Genomic DNA, 20,732 nt, shown 5'->3' with positions numbered 1-20,732 from the left:
TATCCTGTCAGATGTCCATAAATGTCTGTTTCTTGCTCTTAGGGATATTTCTCAAACATTTCATGGTCATCTTTGTGACAGTTTCTCAATGGCATGTAATGATATACTGAACTACTATGTTGTATAATGTGCATATGTTTATATCAATTTATCTGCTTCCCTCCAGTAATATACAAGATTTGATATTTTCACTGAATTCTCTTTTGAAACTCATCGTCCCACATTATAACATGTTTACTGGTGTTTATATTCTTGTCCTACAAGTAGATAAGCATCTTATTTTATTCACATGTTCATCTCCATGGCCTACATCAGTACCTTGCTTGTGAAAAATGATAAATGAATATAAAATTGAAGTAAATAAATGCATTTGATTTGAGTTGCAAGACTTTCTACTTTGTAATGTAAATAACATGGAAGGGTGGTGGGGTTACCAATCCTTTGCACAAATATGATTAATTCAGTCAGATTGCTCTCCTACTATTTCCAGTTCAATCAGCAGAACTAAGAAAATGGTCGTTTTATTTGAGAAAGAAAGAAGGTAATAAATTTGGAGCAAGGAGTATATTTTAGGAAGAAGAAAGCCTGACCATAAGCATAAGTGTGAGCATGTAGACAGTAGAGCCCAGAGCAACGGGCAGGAGAAGACAGATGAGGGATTCAGTTAAGGGAGTTATAAGGCACCGTATACTCAGCTAAAGATTTTTGCCTTGGGTTATCCATGAACCTTCCTGTTCCAAAGTCTCACAACTGATACTAATGGTTCCAAACTTTGTTTATAATATAGATTGAATATAGTTGTCTGGCTTAGTGTAGAAATCTAACCATAATTTTTAACAGCTTCTCTCAGGGCAAAGAACTCAACATTCCAAACAACTACTTTCAAATGCATTTTTGGAAAAATGACTCATCTGGAAAATAAGGAATGCCTATATCTAAAATGTAGTTCTTTGCATTTTATCACTGTAATCTTTTTACCCCTAGGGCTGAAAAATGCCAGAGGCTGAAGAAAAGAAGCATTTCCATGCTCTTAGAAACAAAATGCACAGCATCCATTAAACAACTCTTTGATCATTGCTTGTCTCCTGCTCTGAAAAATAACTCAGAAAAGGATTGCGTAAACCTCTCAAAGTATAAGATATGCAGGCATTCCTTATGGGGGAAAAGTAAAAAGTGTAAAAGAAGACCATGGGCTCAAAAGAGAGAAGATGATGTCAGCAACATTACTCAACCTGTGTCAAAGGGTGTATGACATTGCTAACACAGTTTCTTCCCCATGTGAATGTGGTTGAAAAATAAAGGTTTCAAAACATTCAGAGTTCACTGACCTTGTCCTGCCCATATTTTTTGATGCAGGCTTTCACATCACGTGCACACTACACTAAAACTTCAGTAGGTCAATGCTGAAAAGCACATTCCTGAATTCAGTGTCTCTTTGTGAAGAGAGAAGAGTCAACAAAAAGGGGGTAAGAACTAGACAAAATCTCCATCAAGCAACCCACGTGGACAGATTCAGCTTGTTCCTACAATAAGAAAACCATCCAACCCTCAAGAAAAGAATGTGTCTGGAATAGAACTCAGTGTGTTCAGGACTGGAGCATGCACATGCTCACAGCACTCCGGTGTTAAAGGGATAATCAGTGCTTGCCCATGCTGCAGGGAGAGATTTAATAGAGACAGAGGCCTTTAAAGCATCATTCTGATTAACTCAGCCAACTAACTTCTCTGAACATACATGAACAGATGTACTCTGATTTCTGTCCTGGTCCACAACACTAAGTCAAGTCACTGTAATTATTTGCATTTATTGAACATCTACTTTGTGCCCTATGTAAAAGGACAACCTCCCCCCACCAATCCTGCTCTTGGCTAATAAGAGTTCAGGGTGGGGAGCCAGGGTGATGTTCAGGGACAATGGGCAGGAAAAGAAGAAGGCCACATTGGACTCTGAAGAAATTCTGTGAAGAGAATGCAACTTGCTCCACTGAGAATGGGAATGGGAAAACACTCATGGTGCCCACTTTCTTCCACAACCAGAAGTGTAATGTGAGGAAATGATTCTTTTTTCTTTATTCTCAACTCATATTTCCATCTTGTTAAAATTATACTTTTGATCAGAGAAATGATTTTATGGGTCAGATACTTTTTCTCAAAATAAACTTATTTGCAGGCACTAAGTTAACTGCATTCCTATGGAAAGCCACCAGAGGCTCAGCCCAGCAGCTCTCTGAGTATCATGTAAGCAGGTCATAGTGAAAGCCACCTGCTACATTCCAGCCCTGCCTAGTGGACTTTTATCTTCCCCCAGACTAACAGCTAGTCACATGTAACCAGCACTCCTTTTCCTTACACCAAATGGAGGTCCAGAGAAAACATTTTAAAGAATGTGCTGTATGTTAGCCTGTATTATCATTTCAACAGGTTTTAATGGAAACTACATAGATAAGTCATCTTGCTAAGTTTTGTAAAGATTACCTGAAATATCTTTGAAATCATCCAAATTTATGAGAAGAGGAAAATGGAGAGGAAAAGAAAATGAAATTCCAGGGAACATGATTAAACAGTGAAAGTGCTGAGTCAACTCAGAAAAACAGTAGAATAACCATCATCAGTGTTATTATTATTATTGTTACTGAAGAATTCTTTAGTATTTTAAATAGTGCAGATTCTGTGCAGACTAATATTTTCATTTCCTCACGCCAAAATTGTGTTTCAATAACACTGACCTGTAAAAATTATCATGATACATAGACTATGTTATCAGGTTTAAAAAAAAAAAGGTTTTTCATCTTTGATGATGCCTTAGGATTGTAGATTTGAAATCTGAAGCAGCTGTAACTCCATCATAAAGATGAGTAAACTGTCATCCAGGGACATTAAGTGACACAATCTGGAAAATTACATCAAGTGCTGATTTTTCCTGAAAAACACTTAGTTATCTTCTAACTGTATCACAGGAAAAGGAAAGCTACACTTAAGGCAAAATTCTACGTGAAGTAATCTGAAAGATAAGAGGATACTCATATATTAAAAGTAGGAGACATAAAACAAACCACCACAGTGAAAAGGTTTGACAGCTGGGCCACACGTACACTAAAGCAGCATTACTCATTCTTGTATTACCTAATTCATTTTCACGTTTAATATGTTTTCAAAGGAAGCAAATAGCTAAGAATAGCACAAATTACTCATCCTTGATAAATACAATGTAGATTATGTTGTAACATGGTAATATTCCCTGGGATTCATAAATTTTGTCAGAGAAAAGTATCTAAGTTATTCAACCTTTTAAAAATAAGGTGCATGACTTTTGGCTTTTGTTATTCCAATATCTAACCATAAAAGACAAACTAAGGGTCTCCCAGGAAAGTACTCAGGTCAAAAGAGAAGAGAATCAAGGTGTAAACCTTGGTCCAAGGTCTCTGTGAGAGGCGGTGCTAGGTGCTAGCTGCTCAACTTTCTGGTCTGTTATGCCATCGAACTTTGTCCACCTACAGCGGGAGTAATCTTCCTATGTCTAGCCTCCTCATATTACTCTTCTGCATAAAATCCTTCTATAGTTTCCATTGCCTACTTGAGAAATTCCAAAACTTCATAAGCTTACAAGGTGGATACACTTTTCAATCATTTACTAAGTATAGACATTTTATAAGAAAGCATGGAAGCTGTAACAGATTTGGATATGACATGGAGAAAGTCGCTATCCTAGCACCCAGATGCTCATGACTGAGTTCTGCAGGACAGAATTAGAGGATGACTGCTGGATGTCATGGGGCCACGGGGTTAACAGAGAGGACTGAGCAGTGATCCAGAACCTGAACCCAGTACAGACCAAAGCCGAGGAACACTTCTCCTGCTGGCAGTTTGCGGGACTCTTTGGTGGGTTCAGGTCACAATGAATTTAGCAGCATCCACTGGCGCCCTTGGCTGATATTAAATGTCACTATGGTGGCCAGAATAAATAAAAACAGTAAGGTGCAGGCAGCAAGAAGTAGGTATGGTTTTGTAAGCAGGGGAGAGATCCCCAAGACTGTTAAGGCCAGTAAGGAGAAATCTGACTATGGTTACAATTACCACTGTTGTAGGTGGTGGTAGAGTTAAAGAAATACAGTTGTAACACAGTATTAAACTGTTTGACCTGAAAAACACAGGTTACTCTTGCATCCACTACAAAATAAAAGGCTCTTTTAAAAACCCAGATCAAGCTCAGCTCTGTCCATTTGAAAAAAAAAACAAAATGCAGCATTTTACTTTGTTACCTTGGTAATTAAATGAACAGTGTAGATCAGTGTAGAACCATAGACCAAGCAGTCTAAAGGAATTTGTCACAGAATATTTTAGCTCAGACAGAGATAAATGTCTATAACACTCATTATTTTTCCAACATGAAAGATGTACATTAAAGGGGGTAGATCAACAAAATAATCATTTCTATTGTATTTTGAAATGCAGAAACATTTTGTAGTAGGATTAGCAAGTTTATCTTCCTCATTGTATTTTGCTTTGGTTACTATTTAAAAAAAAAACACTTGGAAAGTGGCAAAAAGAAAATTAAATTACTCAGGAGTAAAGTTTATTTTTTCAGTGTTAAAAAATGAACATAGTCAGAAAGTAAAGGGATAGAGAAAGATATTTCATGCACCTAATAAGGAGAAAAAATCAGGAGTTGCAGTACTTGTATCAGACAAAATACACTTCAAAACAAAGAAAATAACAAGAGACAAAGAAGGACATTATATACTGATAAAGGGGTCAGTCCAGTAAGATAATATAACTATTATAAATATCTATGCACCCAACACAGGATCTCCTACATATGTGAAACAAACACTAACAGAATTAAAGGAGGAAATAGAATGCAAGGCATTCATTTTAGGAGACTTCAACACATCACCCACTCTGCAGGACAAATCAACCAGACAGAAAATAAGTAAGGACACAGAGGCACTGAACAACACACTGGAACAGATGGACCTAATAGACATCTACAGAACTCTAGATCCAAAAGCAACAGGATACACATTCTTCTCAAGTGCACATGGAATATTCTCCAGAATAGACCACATGCTAGGCCACAAAAAGAGCCTCAGTAAATTCCAAAAGACTGAAATCCTACCAACCAACTTTTCAGACCACAAAGGCATAATACTAGAAATAAACTGTACAAAGAAAGCAAAAAGGCTCACAAACACATGGAGGCTTAACAACACACTCCTAAATAATCAATGACTCAATGACCAAATCAAAATGGAGATCTAGCAATATATGGAAACAAACGACAATAACAACACAAAGCCCCAGCAACTGTGGGATACAGCAAAAGCAGTTTTAAGAGGAAAGTATATAGCAATCCAGGCATATTTAAAGATGAAAGAACAATCCCAAACGAATGGTCTAATGTCACAATTATCGAAATTGGAAAGAGAAGAACAAATGAGGCCTAAGGTCATCAGAAGGAGGGACATAATAAAGATCAGAGAAGAAATGAACAAAATTGAGAAGAATAAAACAATAGCAAAAATCAATGAACCAAGAGCTGGTTCTTTGAGAAAATAAACAAAATAGATAAGCCTCTAGCCAGACGTATTAAGAGGAAAAGAGAGTCAACACAAATCAACAGAATCAGAAACAAGAAAGGAAAAATCACGACGGACGCCACAGAAATACAAAGAATTATTAGAGAGTACTATGAAAACCTATATGCCAACAAGCTGGGAAACCTAGGAGAAATGGACAACTTCCTAGAAAAATACAACCTTCCAAGACTGACCCAGAAAGAAACAGAAAATCTAAACAGACCAATTACCAGCAAAGAAATTGAAGTGGTAATCCAAAAACTACAAAAGAACAAAACCCCTGGGCCAGATGGATTCACCTTGGAATTTTATCAGACATACAGAGAAGACATAATACCCATTCTCCTTAAAGTTTTCCAAAAAATAGAAGAGGAGGGAATACTCCCAAACTCATTCTATGAAGCCAACATCACCCTAATACCAAAACCAGGCAAAGACCCCACCAAAAACGAAAATTACAGACCAATATCCCTGATGAACGTAGATGCAAAAATATTCAACAAAATATTAGCAAACCAAATTCAAAAATATATCGAAAGGATCGTACACCATGACCAAGTGGGATTCATCCCAGGGATGCAAGGATGGTACAACATTCGAAAATCCATCAACATCATGCACCACATCAACAAAAAAACGACAAAAACCACATGATCATCTCCATAGATGCTGAAAAAGCATTCAACAAAATTCAACATCCATTCATGATAAAAACTCTCAACAAAATGGGTATAGAGGGCAAGTACCTCAACATAATAAAAGCCATTTATGATAAACCCACAGCCAACATTATACTGAATAGCGAGAAGCTGAAAGCTTTTCCTCTGAGATCGGGAACTAGACAGGGATGCCCACTCTCCCCACTGTTATTTAACACAGTACTGGAGGTCCTAGCCACGGCAATCAGACAAAACAAAGAAATACAAGGAATTCAGATTGGTAAAGAAGAAGTTAAACTGTCACTATTTGCAGATGACATGATATTGTACATAAAAAACCCTAAAGACTCCACCCCAAAACTACTAGAACTGATATCGGAATACATCAAAGTTGCAGGATACAAAATTAACACACAGAAATCTGTGGCTTTCCTATACATTAACAATGAACCAATAGAAAGAGAAATCAGGAAAACAACTCCATTCACAATTGCATCAAAAAGAATAAAATACCTAGGAATAAACCTAACCAAAGAAGTGAAAGACTTATACTCTGAAAACTACATGTCACTCTTAAGAGAAATTAAAGGGGACACTAACAAATGGAAACTCATCCCATGCTCTTGACTAGGAAGAATTAATATCATCAAAATGGCCATCCTGCCCAAAGCAATATACAGATTTGATGCAATCCCTATCAAACTACCAGCAACATTCTTCAATGAACTGGGACAAATAATTCAAAAATTCATATGGAAACACCAAAGACCCCGAATAGCCAAAGCAATCCTGAGAAAGAAGAATAAAGTAGGGGGGATCTCACTCCCCAACTTCAAGCTCTACTATAAAGCCATAGTAATCAAGACAATTTGGTACTGGCACAAGAACAGAGCCACAGACCAGTGGAACAGACTAGAGACTCTAGACATTAACCCAGACATATATGGTCAATTAATATTTGATAAAGGAGCCATGGACATACAATGGTGAAATGACAGTCTCTTCAACAGATGGTGCTGGCAAAACTGGACAGCTACATGTAGGAGAATGAAACTGGACCATTATCTAACCCCATATACAAAAGTAAACTCAAAATGGATCAAAGACCTAAATGGAAGTCATGAAACCATTAAACTCTTGGAAAAAAACGTAGGCAAAAACCTCTTAGACATAAACATGAGTGACCTCTTCTTGAACATATCTCCCCGGGCAAGGAAAACAACAGCAAAAATGAACAAGTGGGACTATATCAAGCTGAAAAGCTTCTGTACAGCAAAAGACACCATCAATAGAACAAAAAGAATCCTATAGTATGGGAGAATATGTTTTTAAATGACAGATCCAATAAAGGCTTGACGTCCAAAATATATAAAGAGCTCACACGCCTCAACAAACAAAAAACAAATAACCCAATTAAAAAATGGGCACAGGAACTGAACAGACAGTTCCCCAAAAAGAAATACAGATGGCCAACAGACACATGAAAAGATGCTCCACGTCGCTAATTATCAGAGAAATGCAAATTAAAACTACAATGAGGTATCACCTCACACCAGTAAGGATGGCTGCCATCCAAAGACAGACAACAACAAATGTTGGCGAGGCTGTGGAGAAAGGGGAAACCTCCTACACTGCTGGTGGGAATGTAAATTAGTTCAACCATTGTGGAAAGCAGAATGGAGGTTCATCAAAATGCTCAAAACAGACTTACCATTTGACCCAGGAATTCTACTCCTAGGCATTTACCCTAAGAACGCAGCAATCAAGTTTGAAAAAGACAGATGCACCCCTATGCTTATCACAGCACTATTTACAATAGCCAAGAATTGGAAGCAACCTAAATGTCCATCGGTAGATGAATGGATAAAGAAGATGTGGTACATATACACAATGGAACACTACTCAGCCATAAGAAGAGGGAAAGTCCTACCATTTGCAGCAACATGGATGGAGCTGGCGGGTATTATGCTCAGTGAAATAAGTCAAGCAGAGAAAGAGAAATACCAAATGATTTCACTCATCTGTGGAGTATAAGAACAAAGGAAAAACTGAAGGAACAAAACAGCAGTGGAATCACAGAACCCAAGAATGGACTAACAGATACCAACGGGAAAGGGACTGGGGAGGATGGGTGGGTAGGGAGGGATAAGTGGGGGAAGAATAAGGGCAGTATTAAGATTAGCATGCATAAATGGGGGTGGGGTGGGAGACAGGGGAGGGTTGTACAACACAGAGAAGACAAGTAGTGATTCTACAACATTTTGCTATGCTGATGGACAGTGACTATAAAGGGGTTTATAGGGGGGACCTGGTATAGGGGAGAGCCTAGTAAACATAATATTCTTCATTTAAGTCTAGATTAACGATAACAAAAAAAAAAGAAAGAAAGAAAGAAAAGGGGGATTACTCCCTGATAGGATAAAACTAACAACTAACTGTAAATTAATGATTAATGCATGCTTTAAATATCCTTAATTTTGATCACTTAAAGGGTGTCAGATGATCGGCTATGGAGGTACATTTTTCTGATAATATTCCTTTCTCTTAAAAAAAAAAAAAGCAGTTCCTGTGTGGTGACCTCCAATGAGTTCTACACAATGGTATAAAGGGCATATCAAAGTGTGGGCAAAGGGTCTGTTTGTGTTTATTCAGAGGATCAAAGCCTAATTTGGCTACCCAGAAAATGAACTAAGATACGATATGAAGAAGAACTTCCAACATCAGCACTCTCTGGAAGACTCATACCAGAAGATGATCATCAGAAAACCTCAACAAAGATCCAGGCACTGCTACAGCTGTAGCTGCATTCATCCCACTGGTTCCTGGACTTGCCATTGGAATGAAGAAGGAGCTATCTAAGCTGGCCTGTGCATACAGTAAAACAACAAATTTGACTGGATCTATACTGTTGGAACTCAACCAAGAATTAGGAGAAGTGCAAGTTGTAGTGTTCCAAAATCTTACAACTACAGACTATCTACTGTTAAAAGAACATATGGGATGTGAACAGTTCCCAGGAATGGGTTGTTTTAATTTGTCTGATTTCTATCAGACTGTTCAAGTACAGTTGGACAATATCCATCATATCATAGATAAATTTTCACAAATGCCTAGGGTGCCTAACTGGTTTTCTTGGCTTCACTGGAGATGGCTGGTAATTATAGATCTGCTTTGGTTATGTAACTGTATTCCTATTATGTTAATGTGTGTGCGCAATTTAGTTAGTAGTTTAAAACCTATACATGCTTAAGTTACTCTACAAGAAGGTATGTCAAAGAAATAATCAATCTTCCCATGTTTTCTTCCATCTGCTACCTCTATAACTTTTCTTCTTCCTTCCTAATTACAACCCTTAAATAGAATTCATGCCTCATATCAAATTTACCGAGTATAATAATTCCTCCAAGTTTTAAAGATACCTCAAGACAAATGCTAGGCATAGAAGCCATGGGGCATAAATCTGCAAAGAAGTAAAAAGCTAACCTTTTCAAACAATATGGCTTCTCTCTCACTTACCAACTTTACATCTCCCTGTATGGCTCTGGAAGATGACTGGTTAGCCAGAGATGGGTAAGATTCCTCAAGGGAGGAACAACCTAAGACAGGCACAGTCATAGGGGGGTCATCCGGTGAGAAATTGGGGATCAACAGAGGTGAGGCTTAGAACCTCACCCCCCCTGTTTTGAGAGACATCTTCTGCATCCGTGGATGTTTTATTGCCCTTGTCTAGCTTGGATTAACACATAGTCTACAGGCACACACCTGATCATCTACATTTGCTCTCTTACAACACTAAACTATGTTTTCTACCTTTATCTTGCATCTACCTACCACTTCAGCATTTTATTAAAAAAAAAATAAAAAATAAAAAATAAATAATAATAATAATAAAGAGAGAAATGTGGATCCACATATAAATCAAGTATAAAAATCAAATGAATATTCATATTTGACCTGATTGTTTATAGTTCATAATGCATGATCAAAACTGAAAGTTTCTGTGAGGACTGCCCTTGTACTGTTCACCATGTAAGAACTTATTCACTATGTAAGAATTTGTTCACCATGTAAGAACTTGTTCGTTATGCTTCAGAAGATTGGAGACTGTTGAGAATTAGGCTTGGGGTGGATTAATGATTGTGTATTGAGTCCCCTATACAGAATTTTATTGTTGTTAACTACCATTTGATCAATAAATATGAGAGATGCCCCCTCAAAAATAAATAAATAAATAAATAAATAAATAAATAAATAAATAAATAAATAAATAAATTTCTACAGTGAAAATGGAAAAAAAAACTCTCAACAAAATGGGTATAGAGGGCATGTACCTCAACATAATAAAGGCCATATATGATAAACCCACAGCTAACATCATACTTAACAGTGAAAAGCTGATAGCTATTCCTTTAAGATGGGGAACAAGACAGCGATGCGCACTCTCCCAACTTTTATTCCACAGATTTCTGGAGATCCTGGCCATGGAAATGAGACAACACAAGTGTTGGAGGGCATCCCGTAGTTCTGGAGTTCATATGGAACCACAAAACACCCCAAATGGCCAAAGCATTACTGACAGGGAGGAACAGAGCTGGGCAGATTGCACTCCCCAGCTTCAAGCTCTACTATAAAGCCACAGTAGTCAAGACAGTTTGGTGCTGGCACAGGAACAGATCCATGGACCAATGGGACATACTGGAGAGCCCAGATGTAGACCCAGGTCAATTGATATATGATGGAGCAGCCATGGATATGCAGTGGGGAGGTGACAGCCTCTTCAACCGCTGGTGTTGGCAGGGCTGGATGGCTGCATGTGGGAGAATGAAGCTGGATTATTGTCTGACCCCATACACAAAGGTAAACTCAAGATGGATTGAGGACCTGAGTGTAAGTTGTAAAATCATGGAACTCTTGGAAAAAAACATAGGCAGAGTCTCTTGAATGTAAACATGAGTGACTTTTTCCTGGGCGCATCTCCTTGGGCAAGGGAAACCAAATCAAAGGTGAACAGGTGGGACTACATCATGCTAAGGAGCTTCTGTGCAGCAAAGGATGCCATCAGCAGAACAGAAAGGCATCCTATAGTGTGGGAGAATATATTTGTAAATGAGATATCTGATGAGGGGTTAACATCCAAAGTATATGGGGAGCTGACATGCCTCAACACCCAAAAAGCAAATAACCCTATTAAAAAGTGGGTGGAGGATATGAACAGACAATTCTCCAAAGAAGTTCAGATGGCCAATGGGCACATGAGGGGATGCTCCACATTGCTAATTATCAGGAAAATGCAAATTGAAACCACGGTGAGATATCACCTCACACCAGTTAGGATGGCCAACATAGAAAAGAATAGGAACAACAAATGCTGGCAAGGATGCAGAGAAAGGGGAACCCTCCTACACTGCTATTGGGAATGTAAACTAGTTCAACCATTGTGAAAAGCAATATGGAGGTTCCTCAAAAAACTCAGAATAGAAATACCATTTGGCCCAGGAATTCCACTCCTAGGAACTTACCCTAAGAATGCAGAATCCCAGTTTCAAAAAGACATATGTACCCCTATGTTTATCGCAGCATTATTTACATTAGCCAAGAAATGGAAGCAACCTAAGTGTCCATCAGTAGATGAATGGATAAAGAAGATGTGGTACATATACACAATGGAATATTATTCAGCCATAAGAAGAAAACAAATCCTACCATTTGCAACAACATGGATGGAGATAGAGGGTGTTATGATCAGTGAAATAAGCCAGGTGGAGAAAGACAAGTACCAAATGATTTCACTCATCTGTAATGCATAAGAACAAAGCAAAAACTGAAGGAACAAAACAGCAGCAGACTCACAGAACCCAAGAATGGACTAACAGTTGCCAAAGGGAAAGGGACTGGAGATGGTGGCTGGCAATAGTGAGTTAAGGGGAATACGGGGCATTATGATTAGCACATATAATGTAGGCTGGGGCACGGGGAAGGCAATATAGCATAGAGAAGACAAGTAGTGACTCAATAGCATCTTACTATGCTGACGGACAGGGACTGTAATGGGGTATATGGTGGGGACTTGATAATGGGGGGAATCTAGTAACCACAATGTTGCTCATGTGATTGTATATTAATGATACCAACATTAAATAAATAAACAAGCAAATAAACAAACAAACAAACATAGTCAGGACCCAAAGCTTGAAACATAAATATTGAGAATAAAAGTTGTTTGCTTAATATGAATTTTCAGACTGAATTAAATGTTAATAAGATATACATCATATGACACAAAGGAATGGCTATACTTTTTTGAGTACTTTATGCCAGACATTTTGTAAGTATTATTTCTAGTTCTGATATAACTTTGCTCCGTAGGTATTACCAAATTAGTTTTGCAGAGAAACTGAGACTCTGAAATCTTAGGTGATTTATCCCCAGACATTCAGCTACTGGCATTGGAGTGCAGCTGGGTGAGTGTGGCAGCCTGATCACCTCTCACTTGCACCCGAATCCTTATCTCAGTGTCTGTTTCCAAGGCAATCCTGACTAAGACAGCACAGAGACCCTGATGTGTGTATATGGGTCAGGGACAGAACTTTAGGGCATACAGGAGTGTAAAAGAGAGTGAAGATAGGGAGACCATTGTCCAAAAATGATATTTTTTGAACAATTTTTAAGGATTTATGCTGAAAGCCATTGTTCAGACTGTGATAACGGGTGTTTCAGAAATTGGCATGAAAGAGCACTGAGAAACAGAGGGGAAAATAGGCAAAGTGGGGCACCTGTTATTTGTTCTTACCCCATCTTCCACCCACAAATGAACGTTTTCCCCTTTGCTCCAAAAGATACTTCTCTCAGCCTTCCTACCTGCTGGGATGTGTGCTGGACAAAAGAGGAAGGCTGTCTTGCTCATTTTATGTCATGTTTATTCTTCTCTTTATGGTCTGCAGGCTACGTATTCTTACACATTCTCATTTTGTATAGATATTCTTATTCGCAATGCAAACTAAAAAGGGCACCCAACATTAAAGAAACAACTGTTATTTTAGGTGGAATGCAAGTGTATCTTCATCTGTTTTAAATCAGATTTCTAGCTTTATCACACGGTCTTTGCCCACACGAACTCCTGTTTGATGATTTAGCTCTGCAAAATGTTGTGGCTGTTGCAGGAAAGAAGTAAGTTCTCTATTTAAAGGGGAATACAAATCTCTGATTAAATATTTGCTTGCATTTGAATTAGTTCTTGTGCATCACCATGATGTAATTTTATACTGAAGAGGTTACAGATATGGAGAGATTTATATAGCATAATGCTGGTTTTTAAAAACTATCAGACTAATAATTAAAGTATTGTGCCCCACTTTATGATGTCATTTAGTTTTTTCATCTTCTGTGTCATACAGGGAATACTACTATTTCCATTTGCCAACGAGGAAGCTGCAGCTGAGAAAGGCTAAGTAAGCAGTCAGATGAACTGGGTTTGAAACAGTATCCTGATCAGAATCACACACGTGTGGCCAAATGTTTTCTTTAGTGGATAATCAACATTTTTTCTAGTCTGAAACATATTTTATATAGACTTAACATATGTAGACATATGTTAACACCATGAGTCAAAATATATGTAATTTAGATACAACATCTCCTGATCACTTAGAGCCATCCAATTTCTCACATTTCAGAAAAGTCCTGAATATATAATCTTAACATTATAATAAAGTGTCTAATTCCTAGCAACTCAAAACCTCAGAACCTGATCATGCTCTTTTTTTTCCTTCTAGCTCATTTGTCATGAGCAATGGATGTTTATAACTACTTGATGAGGATGGATTTATCCTCTCAGGTTTGAAAGCTTGTATATTTAAGATTGTTTGGAAGCACTTCTGTTCCTGGTATATGAAAGCTGCCAAGCTTTTTACAATAATTTGTTTGTCCACCTGTCTTGTATACACACAAGGAATGGCTTCATTTTTTCATTCTTCTAGATCAGAAACATTTGAGTGACTACCCATGCTAATTAACACAGGTGTGATTATATTATGAAAATTAAGGAGCCGTGAAAGCAATCAGATGAACATCTTTCTGCAAAAGATTCCAAATCAGACAAACTCCAAAGTCCTAAACCAAGAATTCACTTACATATTTCTGGATGTTTTCAGCACTTAATGGGCATCTTGCCAGCATATTTCATTTCTCTTTCAGCCTCACTGTCAGCTTGGCTCTCCATATTCTAGTCTGCTTTCCAAAGCTCTGTCCAGCTCCCATAACTATAAGCTCATCCCTACAATGAAAACTGTTAATAATTATACAGATTCTCCCAGCCACCAAAGCTTAAATTATTCATGAATAATTAAAGCTTAAATAATGAGACAAAAATGAGGTAGAGGGTGGTTTGTGAAGTTTCCGGATAACTGCTTTTTTTCAACTGTGCCTACAAGAATCCAACTGAGGGCTGGCTACATCTTCTTCATACAGACTTGCCTTGGGTTTGGGGCATCCCTACACAATCATTCCCTCAGTGAAAAGTTGCTCTGGGCACTACTTAGTGGTGAATACAAAGATAAATAAGCTCTCGGTCAACAGGAACACACTAAAGAATAAATGCATGGTACCTGCCGTGGGGAAGGAAAAAGAAAGAGCTGCAAATGAAAGAGGGAGAGAGAACTGAGAATGATCTAGAAAAACTTCATGAGGCAGGGGGTGTTGACTGGGGTCTTAAAAAGTCAGTGGGATCTTAAGAAGGAGAGAGGCAAGGAGGGGCACTTCAGCTGAAGGAAATGGGTAAGTGAAGGACAGAAAAATAAAACCTGAAGGTGTGCATCAGAAATGGTGACCGGTGCAATGGGTTTACTGTGGGGTCAGTGGGAGATAGCACCAAACATGTAGACCCCGGAGAGCAAATACAGAAAGACCTGAATATAAATCTAAAGGATTTAGATCTTATCCAGTAGGAAACAGGAGGGACTTGAGGCATGGAGCAGGAGAGTCACAGAATCAAAGCTGTACTGTAAAAGGATTAGACTGGAAGCAGAAGTTAGGAGAGATGGGGTGAGAGTGGGACAGGATGATGACCACAGCAGTCCTAGCAGATGACAAGGGCCTGGGGTAGACTGGTGTCAATACGATAGAATGGAAGTGATGGGGAATTCTCCACAATATGACCACTGACCTTCTGTGGTGTATGTCCATGGGAGAGCAATGGGAGAATACAAAATGAAGACCCGGTTTCCAGCCTGGCAACTGACCTGTCATACTGGGCTAAGGCCAGAAAGTATGAAACTGATGAATGAAATTTTTAGACATTCAGTTTGAGGTGACTGTGGAACAGCTGGGTAAAAATATCCTCCTGTCAGGCAGGAATGTGAGACTAGATTTCTAATGGAGGCTGAAGAGTTAAGGTATAGTCTGGGTAATAATTCATCCAGTCAACCCTCACTCCTGCTTCTAGAAAACCAGAAGCTTGTTGCCAGGGCTGTGAACCTAAAAGCTAGGCTGGGAGATGTTTTACATGTTACTGACTCCTCACCAGGGAGCATTCTTTCCTCGTGTTACTGATGGTAATGCTGGGGCTCAGAGACTTTGAGTAACATGCTGGAGTTAGCAGTGAGGTGACTGAGTTCTGATTCCTGTCCTTGCTTTCCACCATGCTAGGAATGAAAGCTGTCTCCCCCTGTAAGTTCAGCATCTCCAACATGAATAATACTGTGCATTCGTCAAGGCCTGTTTTATTTTCTCTCCTGTTCTGATATTTGCTCATTCTACTTGAAGGAAGTCTCTCCTGATCATCCCCCAAATACATTCAGTGACATTCCCTATCTTCTCATGACTTCTTTTAACCTACTTAGCAGTTCACTCTCATTATGCAGGATTCCCATGTCTTGAATTCTATCCACAGTACCCTCAGGATATGCTCTCTTGTATTCGCTTTGGCCTATGTGACCTATAGTACTGAAATACACATTTATCAGAACTGTTTTTTATGGGACATGCCTTCATGGCACCAAAGCCTCCAAAACAGAAGTCCCACATGCTATTCAACTACTAGTGATGTAAAATAAATTATTTTCTTTTCCTCAGCAATTTGGTGGCTACCTTGATTTCTATGTTGCCATTTCTTTGACTCACTGACAAAATGACAAATCATAAACTAATAGCTATCTGCATTTCTCCAAATTTACTATGAAGAATATGGTTCAATGGCTTTTAAATCTCTGGTTCTCCATTGAAAAGTCTTGCTTTCTAACTAATTGCATGTCTTGCCTTTCTTGGTTAACTAGTTTTGAATCAGAAAATTCTGTGCTCCATGTGCCAGGTCTCACACTTTTCTTCTGGGTACCTCTGATAACTCTTAAGTCATAAATGAATTCTCACAGTGTGGCAGGTGAAAATTATTACTCTCCTTCCACACGAGGAAGTAGCTGCCCAGCATGGACTGTGACTCATCAGGCCTCCTGGACATTTTTAACGAACCAGTCACAGCCATCCCACCCCAACTTTAAGTCCTACAGAAATCATCCTCTTTTTGTTTTTGCTCCTTCTATTTTCAGAGAAAGCATGTTCAGTGTGTTATCAGGAGAGCTGGCAATTTGAAGTATCTGTGGCTCTTTGGCCTTAAGAACAGAAGAAACAGAGAGATGTGCAGGCTGTTTTTAAATAAGAATGGTGGCCTGTAGGAGAGAAGAGGCTCAGAATATGGAACCAGAAGGAATGAGCAGATAGGCAGGCCAACCTTTTTCCTGGTGAAGTTTCTCTTGCTGCTGCTTAAACTCTGCAAACTGTGGGATCACTTTGCTGGAATCCCTTAACTTTCTCACGTGTCTACAACAGCACCCAAATCATGCTTCTTTTTGGGCCACAACTAGAATGTGTGGGCAGAGGCTCTGTCTTGTTCACCCTTGAGTTCCTAACATTTGAATAATGACTGTATCTAAAATGAATACACTTGTCCAAGTAGTGAGATCCCCATTTCTAATGGTATTCAATCAACCATCCAAGTGTCATTCTGTTATTTCTAAAGTTCCTAGTATTTTAAGTGTGTTTTTATTTAAAGCGACTTCACCAATACCAAATAGTTTTAAAAATGTAATGAAACAATGAACTGTAGTCATCAAAATGACTATGATGATTACTTTAATATTCTCATTTGAATAATGACTGATGCTAGAAATTATTAAATGTCTTCAGGTCATTTTTTTCATTATAAACATCAGTCTATAAATGTTAGTTGAACACCTGCTATTTATCAGGCCCTGAGGAAGAAGGATGAGAAAGAGTTCCTGATGTCAATAACTTTAATTCCTTTAAGGGGATTGAGGGATCATAGTCTAAATTATAAAATTTTCATTTTACATCTTTGCTCCTCAAAACAGAGAATGTTTTCCTGAGGTTACTACACTTTCTAAGGAGGCCATTTACAAGTCCTCTTTGGAAAGTAATGGGAAAGATCTTTAACCCCTTGTTGTCAGGTAAGTCTGAACTGTGATTGGTCCCCTGGTAAATGCCCATGGCAGATATGGGAAGGAGAAGGAGGCCTGCAAGGTCATTTCAAAACCAACTTGGACTTGAATCCTTCCCTGTTGTAAATGCACCCCACCCCCACCCTGCCTCCACATGCCGCACAATTCCAGTTTGGGTGTCCAGCTTGGGTGCGACTGACCTTGTCAGGCCGTTTAGTAACTGTCATACGATATATGGCCCCCGCCCAGACCCTGCTCTACCAGATTAGAGTCTGCTTCCAATCAAATGGAATTTAGGCTTAAACCGGAATTAGATTTGGGATTTACGTCCGTTTCTACTTTCACTCATTTCGTGGATTCCAGCCCTCTCCCGGCCCAGCCTTAATCCAATGTACTTCCGAGGGAATTACCCAGGAGTTGCCCATGAGCCCGGGGGTAGGAGTGGAGGGCTTCTGACGCCTTGTACCCTAGGGAGAGCGGCGCCAAGGGCCGGGAGCACCTCCAGTCTGGGTTAGCCTTGCCTTGCCTGGGGGATCTTTGGCGCTCACCGCCGCCTTAGGGCGACTGCACTTGCCCGCGGGATCCCCGCGTTTTCCCTTTCCGCGTCTGTCGGACACCGCCCCTAGCTCCCGAGGGGATCTCTCCGCCAGTGCCTTAGGCTTTCTGGACGCCGAGGCATCGCTTCTGCAGAATGAAAATCGAAAGCCGCGGCGGGCGGGTTAAAGGGCGGCCGAACGCGCCGCATGGCTGCTGCTTCCGAACCCGCAGGCGCCGCGAAGGCTGACACCACGCGGTGCGGACCCCGACCTCAACTTCCAGCGCAACTCGGGTGCCGGGCAGCCCGCCGCAGCCCCAAGCCTGCCGCGCCTTCCCACGCGCCCGCAGCCGGTGCCGGCAATCCCCTGGTCCGCGCAGAGCGCCCCCCGCTGGCCCAGGCCCCCTAGTTCCTCGGCCTCCGAGCTTGACGCGCCAAGGGACTTCGCATGCTCTGCGGCCCTAACTTCTGCTTCTCGAGTGGTGCGACGCCCTCGATGGAGCAAGCGCCCGCCTCCACCAGCCGACACCCTAGGTCCTTACAGCCAGTGGCGGGAAGATGACTCCCGGCGAGGGGCGCTCCCCCGGATTTCGAAAACCGCTTTATTCGCCTTGGTAGCGCCTCGATTCCCCACCCGACCCTCTGACCAGATGATTTTCACCCTGGGGCGCGCCTAGGAGCCCACAGCGCGGAGTTGCCGGGGTGCATCGGTGCACAGCTCACAGCGTGGGACGGACGGGCCCTGCGGCTTGGCCGGGCAGGCGGAGCGGGCTCCTGCGCCTCTGCCGCGTGGAGGATCTCACACACTCTCACACACACACTCACTCACAGGCGCCAGCACCCGCACGCCCCAAGCCGGGACCCTGAGGTCAGAGCCACTGCCCACTTTAAGGCAGGGGCTGAAAAGCCCAGATGGAGGCAGAGGCTCTCGCCTCTTCTCCAAGGCTCGCACCATCCTAGGAGGGCCCTCAAATTCCCAGAGCGTGCAAGGTTTGGCTTTTAAGATCCCGGTCCCTGGGCTAGCGGTTCAAGCAGCAGGGGTGTGGGGATGGAGGGAGCACTGAGCGCGAGTCTGCGCTCACCTCCGCCTTCCGCGCAGATAACTGGCCTGCCCCATGTCCATCTTTCCTGGTTTTCTCAATTATTATCACCTTATATCTGATGTCTCTAGAGCAGCCGGAGCCAGGGGCGCTCCAACTCCGCGGGCAGGCAGGGTAGTGACAGCAGCAAGCCCTGGGTGAGTTGGAGGGGCAGGGCATCTCGAATAGGCTGATCCGCGGGCGCGGAAGGGTGGAGGCCAGAGGGGCGGAGGAGGGGTTGCCAGAGCCGAGAGGGATGACGTCCTCCAGCGCCTTGGGCTCGCAGGGACTGAAGATTCCTGCGCTCTCCGGGCCCCGCGAGCTCGTTCGGAGGGTTCGCAGAGGCGCCGCGCCCGGCTCCCGCTGCGGCTCCCGCACTGCGCGCACGGGGGCGATCCCCGCCAACCTGAATCAGGGCTCAAGCCCTCCGGCCACCTCAAGGCACCTCTCTGGCCGCCTTCGCTTCGGGGTGCCCGCCCGGGAGTCCCGCCCAGTCCAAGCGGTCCCGGGTAGGCAGACCTTGGCCGGGCCAGCCTCGCCCCTTCCTCGCTTTTTCTCTCATCGACCTCGAGCCAAGGGCAGACGCCCGCGCCCCGGCCCCTGCCCACCCGCGAAGCCGGCGTCGGGGCCCTGAACTCAGCCTCTAAGAAGGACGGGGCCCCGGAAAGGAAAGACGCTCACCTGGGTCACCGGGAGTCTTCCTCTCCCGTCCGCCACCCCCGAGCCTGTTCGCAGCCCCCAGTAACAACCTTCCTCCAAGAAAAAAAGTAGCGCAAGGGCAGAAGAGAGGTAGGGCTGCTCACAGGTCCCTGCGCAGCGGCTTTTTCCTTCGGGTTGGCCCGGGTCTGGTCTCAGGCTTGGCTGCGGGAAAGGGCTCGCGGAGGCTGGAGGGGGCCGCCAGACCCGAGCTGCTCCAGCAGCGGTGGCGGCGGCACCTCTAAGTTGCCACCTGCAGCGCGCGTCGGGCGCCTGTGACAACCCGCGCCGCTCTGGTCGCGCGGGCCCGCCCTCTCCTTCCGCCGGTTGGCTGCGCCCCGCGCCTGGGCGGTCCCCGCGCTCGGCCCCGTCCCGCCCCCGCCTCCCAGCTTCCAGCTCCCGGAGTGCCGGTCTTGCAGGCCTGCGAGTTCTGGGAGCTGCTCAGGCTTTTGCAAGAGCTCAGCCTTGTACAGAGAAAGAATCTAGCACACACACAAACACACACACACTTCTTTCTGTGTAGGTTGGGAATTGGAGGAAAGAGGATTTGGGAAATGCTCTTCGTATGCCTTACGGGGACCTCGTAACTTGGTTGCTTTTGCTGGTATTAAATTTGTGTCATCTCTGGAAAGACTTAACGTCACAGCGGCAAACTGCAGGGATGTGAGCCAGAAGGTGGTTTGCGCGCTGTTTTCATTTAAGCTTCGCACAAAGCTCATGTAAAATGCTAAACATGTGAA

At 42.1% G+C, this 20,732-nt stretch overlaps 1 protein-coding gene across 1 annotated transcript in view; it reads right to left on the bottom strand.

The window, feature by feature from the left end:
* The window catches only part of EPB41L3 (erythrocyte membrane protein band 4.1 like 3), a 241,908-nt gene extending 221,629 nt beyond the window's left edge, over positions 1 to 20,279 (bottom strand). Inside the window, exon 1 of the mRNA XM_073212845.1 lies at positions 20,100 to 20,279. The gene's annotated coding sequence lies outside the window, so the exon portion shown is untranslated. The remainder of the gene's footprint in view (positions 1 to 20,099) is intronic.
* Positions 20,280 to 20,732: the final 453 nt, after the last annotated feature.

This window comes from Manis javanica, chromosome 9 (genome assembly GCF_040802235.1).
Source record: "Manis javanica isolate MJ-LG chromosome 9, MJ_LKY, whole genome shotgun sequence".
NCBI classification, from domain to species: Eukaryota; Metazoa; Chordata; class Mammalia; order Pholidota; family Manidae; genus Manis; species Manis javanica.
This window is presented reverse-complemented; position numbering and strand designations above follow the sequence as displayed.